We start from the raw sequence: 10827 nt of genomic DNA, 5'->3' as shown, positions 1-10827 counted from the left end.
ACTTGCCGCCGCCTCCCATCTCTCCATCTGCTCCTTTGTTCTACTACCGTACTCCTGTGGCGCACCTCGCACTGCCTTAACAGTGCCTTAGAGCACTTTAGGAGCCAAGTTCACTCCCTGAGCAGGCAGGAAACTCACCCAGAAAAGCAGGTGGTGTTCCACCAGCTTCGAGAGCTCAACTGCCTTGCAGAGACAACCAGCAAGCATAAGAGGTGGCACAAGGAAGGAGGCAGGACCACGCATCGGGAAGAAGGAGAGGGAATTTGTCCATCTCCTTTTTGTGGCAGTCAGCCCGGGCTGCTAGCTCATACCCGGGTGAAACGGCACACTCAGTTTGCAGGGAGGGCTAAAAACCCCTTCACTTTTAGAAAGGACACCACCCAGGACACAGTCAGGCATCTTTTAAGGCAACTTTTAACTCCCTCTTGCACGGAGAGACTCCCTAGCTCTCTGGGAAAGGCTGCAGCTGACAGGCGTCGTTCTTTCACTCCGCCAGAGGTGGAAGCTAAAGTGATTTCAGGGAAGGGTTATAAAAGGGTTTATAAAAGTTATACCAATTTTTGAATTGTTGTTAATGACTGGTTCCATGACATTTTCCCCAGAGAAACAGGAAGCAACTCACAAGCACTGGAGGAGCAGCAGATGGAAAAGTCACTTTCTGCACTCTCGTAGTCGTCAGGTTCAGTGAATTTGCACTTTGCCGGATTTTACTCCTGCAGAAAGAGGATTTAGCGAGTGAGTGAGCAGGTGATTTAGGGAGTACCACCGGGTCAGGTCTTTCCCGCTTAGGCAGAAAGCCTCCCCGCTCCCGGCGGTTTAGGCAAAAACCCTACATTTCATCCAAGCCCTAAGCTGTAGTCTAAAAAGCCACCAGCGTGACAGAGACGGTCTGTACCAGAATCCTACAGTCGGCCTTATTTCACTCAAGTGCAGCCTACAGATTGTCTTGCCGAGTTTGTGCAGATGCTCCACAAGCACAAAGCTACAGCAGAAGGTGAGACGAGGAAAGAATTTCAGCTCTCTACCCCAACAGCCCCCAACAGCGAAGACCCTGTGTCTGATGCAGACCACAGATGTGACATCCCTCTCCATGAAAAAACAAACAAAACCAACACAGATCAGAACTTGACGCTGGAGCCACTTTACCCAGCTACCTCCTGCGGTTATTCCCTAACACGACTATACTTCCGTTCAAGAGTTGCAGTCCCCGTCTACCGTGGCGAAGCTCGCAGCGGTTCCCAAAGGCACTTCTGACCTTACGCTCTTTTTTACCTTGCTCGGTGCACCTGCACAGACAGACGTAGGCGCTGAGTGTCTCAGGACAGAACATACACGCAGCCTTCCCAGCACAGGGAGACAGTGGTGAGCAAGGCACTCCCAGCACACCACACCGCTCGCCTCTCCCAGCACGAATTCCAGAATCCCAGCACGAATTCCAGAATCCCAGCATCACAATGAAGAGAAAGGCCTTCCAGAATCACTGGAGGTCCTCTGGTCCAGCCCCCCTGCTCAGGCAGGGTCACCTACAGCAGGCTGCCCAGGACCGCGTCCAGGCGGCTTTTGCGTATCTCATTCTGAAACATACTTTGACAAAGAGCAACCTGACAAGCCCAACTGCAAATGCATTTGCAACACGTGCAACAGGCCCGGCTTGTTGGTGACTCTCTCCTGCCAATTTAAGGCTTCTCTCCACCACACAAGTCAAGCAATACCACACCAGCAAAGCCTTGTCACCATTAGTTCTCTAAAACTGTATCCGACAGCTTCCTAGGTAGAAGGCACAAAATTAACAGAAGCCTGATTATGTTCGTTTCACTGTCTTAACAAAGCAAACCCCAGGCAGATCAATGCAGGAAAACCAGTTGATGCAGCAGGTGAACAAGAAGCTGTCCTCAGCAGAACAGGGTACGTACGGTACTGTGTGCCCAAACGCCTGTGCCAGCTGCCAGCCAAGACCGATACAACCATCCAGAGGGAGCACCTGAACGACCCCGGTTAGCCATACACCCCACACAGGGCTCAGCATTCCCGACAGAATTAAGTCCCTAATTTTTATCAAACCCCCATCGTTTTATCAAACATGATCAGGAAGCAATTATTAGATCTGAAAGACTGACGCCACGCTTCCTTTCTATTGGCAGAAGTTCCAGACCTGGAGTCACGGTTTATTAAGGAAGGGCAGAGAGGGGCGTGAGTAACAAATCTTAAAGATGACAAAAAGGGGAAAACATCAGACTCAGAAGACCAGAGGTTAATGGATCTGGCCGCAATGCCCGTTACTGGGAAACTCGCCTGAGCCACAGCAATGTGCTGGTGCTCCCACTCCTTCCAGGCTTCCTCCGGACGGGACTCCCACGTGGCCTGTGTGCTCCGGATCCGCCACTCATTCCCAGCCAGCAGAAACTCTTCTCCCTCCTGCCTGCAATAGCCTTACTTACACTGGGTTTGGGCTTTTGTCTTGATCAGCACTTGATAAGGGAACTGACTCTGAGCAACTGGATGTGCCCACGCCAGTGCTGCAGATGAGGACAGGGACCATTTCTCAAAGGCAGAGCTGTCTTCTTTTCTTCTCAAGTTTTTAAAACCAATGTGTCTGTGGAGAAAAAAACCAAACAGAACACCTTTGAAAAAAAATCCCAAGTCACAGCTATTAAGTACTACTCCTGTATCGCCAGGCAGAAATGCAGCGGTGCTGCTAAGATGCCTTAATAGAGCAGAGCACCAGCTGGCCAGCAGGCAGTAAGGGGAGAGCAGCCGCTGTCAGGGAGCGCCCACCCCAGACAAGGCTTCTGGGGGTCTTGGTTCACATGGGCCTCATCTCCGGGTCAGATGGAGTCCTAATTCAGACACAACAAGGGGTCTGCGTTCATCGGCACGTGAAAGCAATTCAGCTCTTTGCAGGACTGAACTGGTGCGGGAAACGTTAAATCTTCTGCTCCTGGTATCTCCTCGTAGCCAGGCAGCTGCAGCCACGCGGTCACGGAGCCATGAACCGTGTTGGGACAGCAGACATCTAAGTGCCTGAGCTCTTTTCAGGGGAGCTGGAATAAGAAGGAATAATTAGTGCTGGAGTCCCAGCGAAAGCCTGTCTGGAAGGACTGCAAAGAGGGCCGTTTTCAGTTCTGAGCCCCAGAAAGGCCAGGAGGAGAGAGGGAACCTCCTCTTGCAGAAGGAGACGAGGGACTGGGGAAGCGGCCGGGAAGCAAACTGCTCCTGGGCAGGAAGGAATAGCTCTGTGTGGCACTGTCGCTGGGATCCGGCATCGGGAAGCAGAGACAACCAACGCCTGGCAGCAGGGGTCATCTGTACGCTCTACGTTTCAACTCTGTGCTGCATTGCCGGGAGAGAAAGGGAAGGAAAGAAGCTGAATTAAGTCACGCACACGAGAGAGACCCAGAATTCTCAGGAAAAAGAGCTACCTCCGTCACATAACTTAGCTGTCAAAATATACGCCGTGCGTTAATAAGAATACAGAATAAGCTCTTAATATGCTGCCCTCCCTTATTGGCACATTCACCCTTTCCTTCCTCCTCAGCTGTCAGTCACTTTGAGCTGGTATCTCTTCTCATTTTGCCCAGCACCTGACCGCAATTGGCACCGAGACCAGAGCGGGAAAAACTATGAAAGTGTGCCTTTCAGCGTATCGTCAGGTTGACAGAGTTCCTTCGTAACAGAGGTCTGCTGGAGTCTCGGCTGCAGTCTGTGAGCGTATCAAACGTATTACCTGCCATTGGATTTTGAAGGAGGTTTTTAAAATTAGTTTTAAACCCTACCAAAAATGAGATAGGGATTAACATGGAAAAGATGACCATAAAGTCCTTAAACATAAAAGAAGAATCCTAGTGTCTTAGCAATCTGGCTATAAACTAACTCTTTTTAGCAGGTTAGCAATTTAGGAGAAAGAGAGACAGACAGATGAGGAGACAGAGGTGGTTTTTGTCAAAGTGAATACCGAAGGTGCTCAAATCCTGGTAACTCTGCCTTACGCTAGCGCCAACGTAAAAAGAACCCTCAAAACCACGTCGATGGTATTGGTACAAGTAACAGTTGAAGAATCTGTCCTTAAATTTGTTCAAAACAGTAAGAAAGTTAGCATTTGAAGAAACTCAGGTAAGCTGTTTGAAGACTGTCAGCATTTACAGTCAACATTTTCGCATGTGCATGTTTTCTATTTGTATTCTTCCATCTTTCATTTGATAGTACTTGCTTTAAGAAAAAATACCTCTTCAAAGGTGCTGGAGTATACAGTTAATTCACCCGAGACAAAGAGGACCCTGTGGGGGTTTCATCTTATTTAGGAATGCAACATCTGGTGCACAGGACCAACAGTAATCGCAGATTACAGGAAACAAAACTACTTGTTTTATAATACTGCCTCGCTTTATGTAAAGAACACGGCGTTTATATAAAACAGGTGCTTATAGTTTTATAGCTGCATTTATCTCTATTTAGTTAAATTTTTCCAAATATGCAGAGAACTCTTGCAAAAGAAGCGGGGTTTCAATCTCTAACGTAGAAAGCGAGAGATCGATTTTGTGTCAGCCACGTTTCTGTTCTGAAAACAGAAATGGTCTCCATTTGAGTGATGCATTAATAGTGCTACGAATCTTTTAGAATCATAGAATGGTTTGGGTTGGAAGGGACCTTAAAGATCATGTAGTTCCAACCCCCCTGCCCTGGGCAGGGACACCTCCCACTAGGCCAGGCTGCTCAAAGCCCCATCCAGCCTGGCCTTGAACACTTCCAGGGAAGGGGCATCCACAGCTTCCCTGGGCAACCTGTTCCAGTGCCTCACCACCCTGACAGTAAAGAATTTCTGCCTGATATCTAATCTAAATCTACCCTCCTTCAGCTGTAAACCGTTACCCCTCATCCTATCGCTACACTCCCTGATAAAGAGTCCCTCCCCATCCTTCCTGTAGGCCCCCTTTAGGTACTGGAAGGCTGCTATAAGATCTCCCCAGAGCCTTCTCTTCTGCAGGCTGAAGAACCCCAACTCTCTCAGCCTGTCTTCATAGGAGAGGTGCTCCAGCCCTCGGATCTTCCTTCTTAACCCCCTTTTTTCTTCAAAAAAGGAGGACAACCCAGAAAAGAGAAAGAAGGAATGTACTACAAGAGATGAAACAGCTTGGCCAGTGTTACGGCAGAGCAGCCGGGTGGCTCAAGCAGCAAAACGATGCTCTTAGGTCCAGGCAGCACCCACACACTTCAGCCAACATGCCCAGAAGGGTCACGTTAAGAGAGCATAAAGGATGATTTTCAAATTACAATGAGCAAAAAAGAAATCAATGTACACAGAAAACTAAGATTTGTTAATACGGAAGCAAAGCGACCTCATTACCTGGTCATTATAGATTTCCAGCACGTTGAAAGTGTTCTGTAAAGACAAGAAGTAATTAGAAGGTAAAACAGACAGGCAACAAACAGCAAAAGCTAGGCTCTGTATTTCAGCAGCTTAAAAATTAAGTTTCTGCCCCATGACTTTTCTCTTCTCCCTGTTGCTTATTCCGTGTGCCTGCACTTCCAACGGAACCAAAGCAAGCACCGTGAGCTGCGCTGGAAAACCCGTGATTTCAGCAAAAATCCGGTACTGGTAAACCACTCTTAGAAATCCTTTTGCTCTGAAACAGGATATTTCACCACATCATTCTAGTAAGAAGCCATTTGCTACAGATAGGAGGGTTTTAAAAAAATTAAAACGGTGTTTAAACTTTGAGAAAAACTAAGGGATTTTATATCTTCAACATTTCCTACTAAAACTGTTTTCTCTTATCAGAGAAGACTTTCTAAACTCCATCGTAACATACGTTTCAATACACCATTTTATTGTATTTTTGTTGTATCTTCCCCTAGCCAAATGTGCATGAGGAAACCGCTAGCAGACCTCAGGGTGGGCTAGCCAGTGAGCAGGAGGAAAAGCCATCTCTGGAAAGATGCGGTGTCTCAGCCAGAGGTCAGAGACGGAGCCCAGAATTGGGGCACAGACGACAGCTGGGCTCAAGGCTCTGCTGATCCTCTGGGGCTCTGCAAATGTGGCTGCGTGGGGGAACCTGCAGAGTGACAGCATGCCTCTGGTGTCACTCGTGAGCTTCAACTGCAACAAGCCAGAGAGGCGGCTTTCTGTGAGCTGCCCCAGTGCAAGACGGCAGGTGGTAAAGGCATGGCCCCGTCTCTGGCAGCCTGCGTAGCCAGCCGCGTTGCTGTCGTGCATGTGTGTGGTGCACCCTCAGCCTTGCTACTGGCCTGACCTGCAAACGGGAAAGCAGCAGCCGCATCCAAGGGTCTGGGACAGAGACACCCCCAGGTCTGGGGTGCACCAGGCCGGGCTCCTGCCGCCAGCAAGGACGAAGCCCCGGCTCAGCAGATTTGTAACAACCCTTCGCTACTTGGCAGACACCGGCATCAAGCTTTAAGCTTCGCAGTATTAAGTTCACCAACGCCAAAAAGAAACCTGTTCTGTACCAGGAAGACTACGGATAAGAAGTAAACGACTCGTGAGACACTATGGATTGGTTTCTGCCTGTAGCTTGTTTTCCCCACCAGAAATCAACAACAAAGCTATTTACGAGTGGTTACATGGGAACTGATGAAATTGCAGCAAACAATTTTATTGAAATAACAAGCCTGAGAGTAGCGTTCCACGAGGGGAAGTTCTGATGGGGGATTAAACTGCTCGGTTATCCTCAGACATATCTGCACACTGGACATATTCTTGCAATACGATCCATGGCTTTATCCAGTGCACTTCCAAAAGGAGAGACGAATTTTATTTCCACCGGTGGAGGTGACCAAGAGCCTCCTTTTCTTGTGGTCCTGAAAAGAAAGAGAAGTATCAAATTGATTTTTTGATTACCAACAGTATTCAGTAGAGGAAAACATTTTGCAATGTTGGAATTACAAAATCGATGCCAAAGAATTATTTATGGGCTTCTTTGAAGATAGGGTCAAGGCAGAAAACATACAGAAAGAAGCTTCCTTTTGCTTTCGTTCCTTACCAGACTGTCGCAAGCATTCTCACTCAGTATTCGCGTGAGCTTTTTGAGCGCCCCCACGCCCTGATTTTAAGAGGCAACTCTCCCCAGACGGTTTTCCAGAAGGAACCGGAAAACACGGCCAGAAACAAGACGTTCTCTTTACTCGTTGTCTGACCCACTCCTGCCTTCTATGGGGAACTAAAGACCGTAAGAGCGTGGTTTCGTAAGGTGGAATGACAGGAGAGCACGCCATCGTTGCAAAGAGTAGCACCCACTTGGCCTTTCCCAGCCCCTCCCTCTTCTGGTTCCAATAGAAAACTGAACCGTGAAGTGGGGAAAACGGTGCCCAGGAGACCAGCAAGCTGGACAGGCTCGCAAAGTCAGAGCAGAACTGTACCGCCAAGTGAGGAAGAGCAAGTGAGGTGGCCAAAAGCTGAATCGCTACCGTTGTTTCTTAATGACTGCAACCTGGCTCTGTTCAGGGGAAGAGTGGGATTCTTTCCCCTTCTCAGACACTTTTTCAAGCATTTCATGAAGAAGTTTAGCACTTTTCTCATTTTGCTCAGCTATTGTCTTAGTCATTTTCTCCACCGCCTCCGGGCCGGAGCCGTGGCGTTTGCCGGGGCCCGTGTGGGGGCAGCCCATGCCGCTGGCGGCGGTGTCCCTACGGCCGGGCCGTGGCTTTGGCCTGTATGGGCGGAGGCGTGGCTTTCGCCGGGGCCTCTGGGCGGCGCAGCCGCCGTGGGCCTGGCCGATGCCGGGGCCGGTGGGGGGCAGCCGATGCCGCTCAGGCTGGTGTCGGGGCCGGTGGCGTTGTTTGTGCCTGTGTTGCGGCTTGGGCAGTCACCTGAGTTGTTTGAGTTTCTGCTGTAGCTTTCCGTGGGGGGGTTGTCTGAATTCCTACTGCAGCTTTCGGTGGCAGGGCTGCCCGAGTTTCTGCTGTCTTTGGCTTTGGCCCCGGGGTCTGAGTAGCAACATCACATGTCACATCATACTCACTCCTGCACCGATATTTAACAATAAACCAGCCCTGCAACACACTCGGGAAAACCGACAACAGGATCACGTACGAATGAAAGTAACCTTCACTCTCGAAACGGCCCGAAGGTTTCTCATCCCGATTCTGTTACTGTCGCTTTGGCATCATCACCGAAGGGCAAAGTCAACTTTCCCCAGGTACGACCAAGAGCGTAATTAGGAAAAGAACCCATCCCGAAAGTGTAATTAGGAAAAGCCTCCATCACGAGATGCCCAAGATAGGCAGGCAGAACCGTTATCCAAGCAATTATTTTATACCTCTGAAGGCAAACCCACGCCAACGTGGCACGCTTAGACCACCGCGTCCAAACACAAACGAGAAACAGGCCATGCAATATATTTGACCGCTTAAACCCCACTGCGTCCATTAACTTCATACAAAGCTCTCTAAAGGCACGATACCAGATTTCACGTAAGACCGACATGCTGTGAACTCTCTGTTCTCCCTGAACAAGCTGGAATTCAAACTATTCAGGCAATCTATCAGAGCTGCGTTCGTGCCCCACGTCGGGCGCCAATAAATCTGTCGTGGTTTTGGCCGAATTGGCCAATGGCCGGCGACAGATGCTCCCCCCCAACCTCTCGTACACGGAGAGGAGGAGGAGAGGTAGAGAGAGATTTACGAGCTTAGGAGAAACTAAACTGCTTTCATGAAATCCTAATAATAAAATCAAAAGGGAAATAATGAAATAGATACAGTCCATACAAAACTGGACGAAGCTCCCAGGATGACGTCACCGCACAAACCTCAAATCTCAAATTCTCCTAATTCCGAGTGTTCCTGCAGGCAGGCAGGTGACGTTACAGAAGGCCTAACATAGCCGTTTAAGACCAAATGCAAGTCTGCCATTCTGATTTGCAGTTCCAGTTCTCAACGTAAGCAGTTTGAGCAAACTCTATGAAACTGCAAGTGTAATCACGGTCTGTAAAGCCTTTAACTGGAAAAATCACTAACTACAGCCCACCTTACGCCATCAGTCCACGTGGGGTTTGAGTTCTCCTTCCTGGAAGATATTCTGGGTTCCTTTGCTCGTAGAGGAGGGCGAACTGATCATCCCGGAGATGCAGAGGGAGCTGCTAGGGGTGCGGTGCGAAGGCTGGGTCTGAGAAAGGACTCAGGAGGAAAAAAGACAAGATCCTGGGAGGGCACGTAGCCAGGACAGCTGACCCAAACTGACCAAAGGGATGTTCCATACCCTCTGCCGTCTGCTCAGCTACAAAAGCTAAGCGAGAGGAGGAGGGCTGGGGGGCATTCCTTATTACAACGCTTGTCTCTGAAAATTACTCTGAGATGTAAAAAGCTCTCCGTCTCCTTCAGCTGCATCACATTCAACAATGTTTATTGACAGTCAAACAACATGCTAACTATGACTCTGGAGAATCCTAGCTGTATGGACGATCGCCCGATGGATGTCCTTCACTTTATCCTGGTGTTGCCGGTGCTGCTTCTGAGGTTGGTGACTTAAGCGCACTATCTTCCACCACCTACAGTTAAAAAAAAGCCTGTTAATGCAATAGTCGTTACCAAACAGACTGACTTCACACTCACACAGATGAAACTGAGGACAGTGAAATGCCGCTTTTCCTTTCAGATCACTGCTGGGTGTAAAGTCAGAAACATACAGTGTACTCTCTGCTACCGATGACAGCCTCTGTGTCTAAGGGACAGAGAAGAGAGTGTTCAGTGTAGGCCATCGCGTGCCCCGTTTCTGGTGTTTCTGTTCCTGACTACGATTTGCCACCACTCCTGGACAAAGTGAGCAGTTTTACAATGCGAGCTGTAGCCACAACTGGCAGAAATCATCCCATTGCAGTACTTCCTGCACTGACGACAAATGCCCACAGGGCGACCCACTCTGCATCTAACAGGGTAAAAGGCAACGATGAGAGAAAAGCTGAAAGTTCCAGTCGGCAACACTTTGTCAAACTGGCCAGCCCTCACATCCGACAGCTCAACCCTGCACTTCAAGGAATCGCTTGGACTGCCTGAGACAACACAGTATATTCTAAATAGCTCCACCTCGTCTTTTCCCGTTCCCTGTGCTGAGCAAGTATTCGTTCCTTCTAGATCCACGTGAAGATACTCGGGGTTTTATGGGGAGAACAAAAGCAGTAACCGTTACTTATTTCCAGGGACTCGGATGGTCGGGATAATTGAATCCACGTGTAAAGACCTTTGCCCAGCCCTCTAAGTTGCAGTGCTAGCCAACAACGGCAGAAGGAAGCAGCCCCTCAACAGCAGTCTCCATAGAATCAGCTTATTTTCTTGCCTCCCGCCTCGTCAAAACTTGCGAAAGCGATATATTATTAGCAACACGCCATGCTTCAAAACTAAAGTCAAGAAATACTAGTCTGCGTAAACTTTCCTTTTATGCTTACAAATCTACGAACAAGAAAGCAGTAAGCAGTTTGTCCTAAATTCAGTGAGGGCCCACAAGCCAAAACCAGGCGCTTACATCTACATCAGTACCCACCAGTTATAACGCAAGCAGAAACACCTTCACTGCGCTGCTACGGGAATGACTGCGGAAGCTTTGTGACCTGCTGCCTTCTTCCCATCCCAAATTTTCCATTGACTCCCATGAGGGATTTGCGTATTCCCAAGTCCAGCCCCGTCTTCTCTACAGTGTTGTCCTAAATCCCAAAGCCGAGACGAGCTGAATAAGTGAATGCATCTAAGGTCTCTTCTTGTTCCTGTCTCTAGTGAGGGACTGGCGGGTGCTGTTGAAACCCAACTGCTTGCTCTCCTGTTTGGATCTCAACAGGTCCCATTTTAGAAACATCCTCAATTTTAGAAACATCCTGCTGAAGAAAC

Source organism: Larus michahellis, chromosome 3 (assembly GCF_964199755.1).
Source record: "Larus michahellis chromosome 3, bLarMic1.1, whole genome shotgun sequence".
Taxonomy (NCBI): domain Eukaryota; kingdom Metazoa; phylum Chordata; class Aves; order Charadriiformes; family Laridae; genus Larus; species Larus michahellis.
This window is presented reverse-complemented; position numbering follows the sequence as displayed.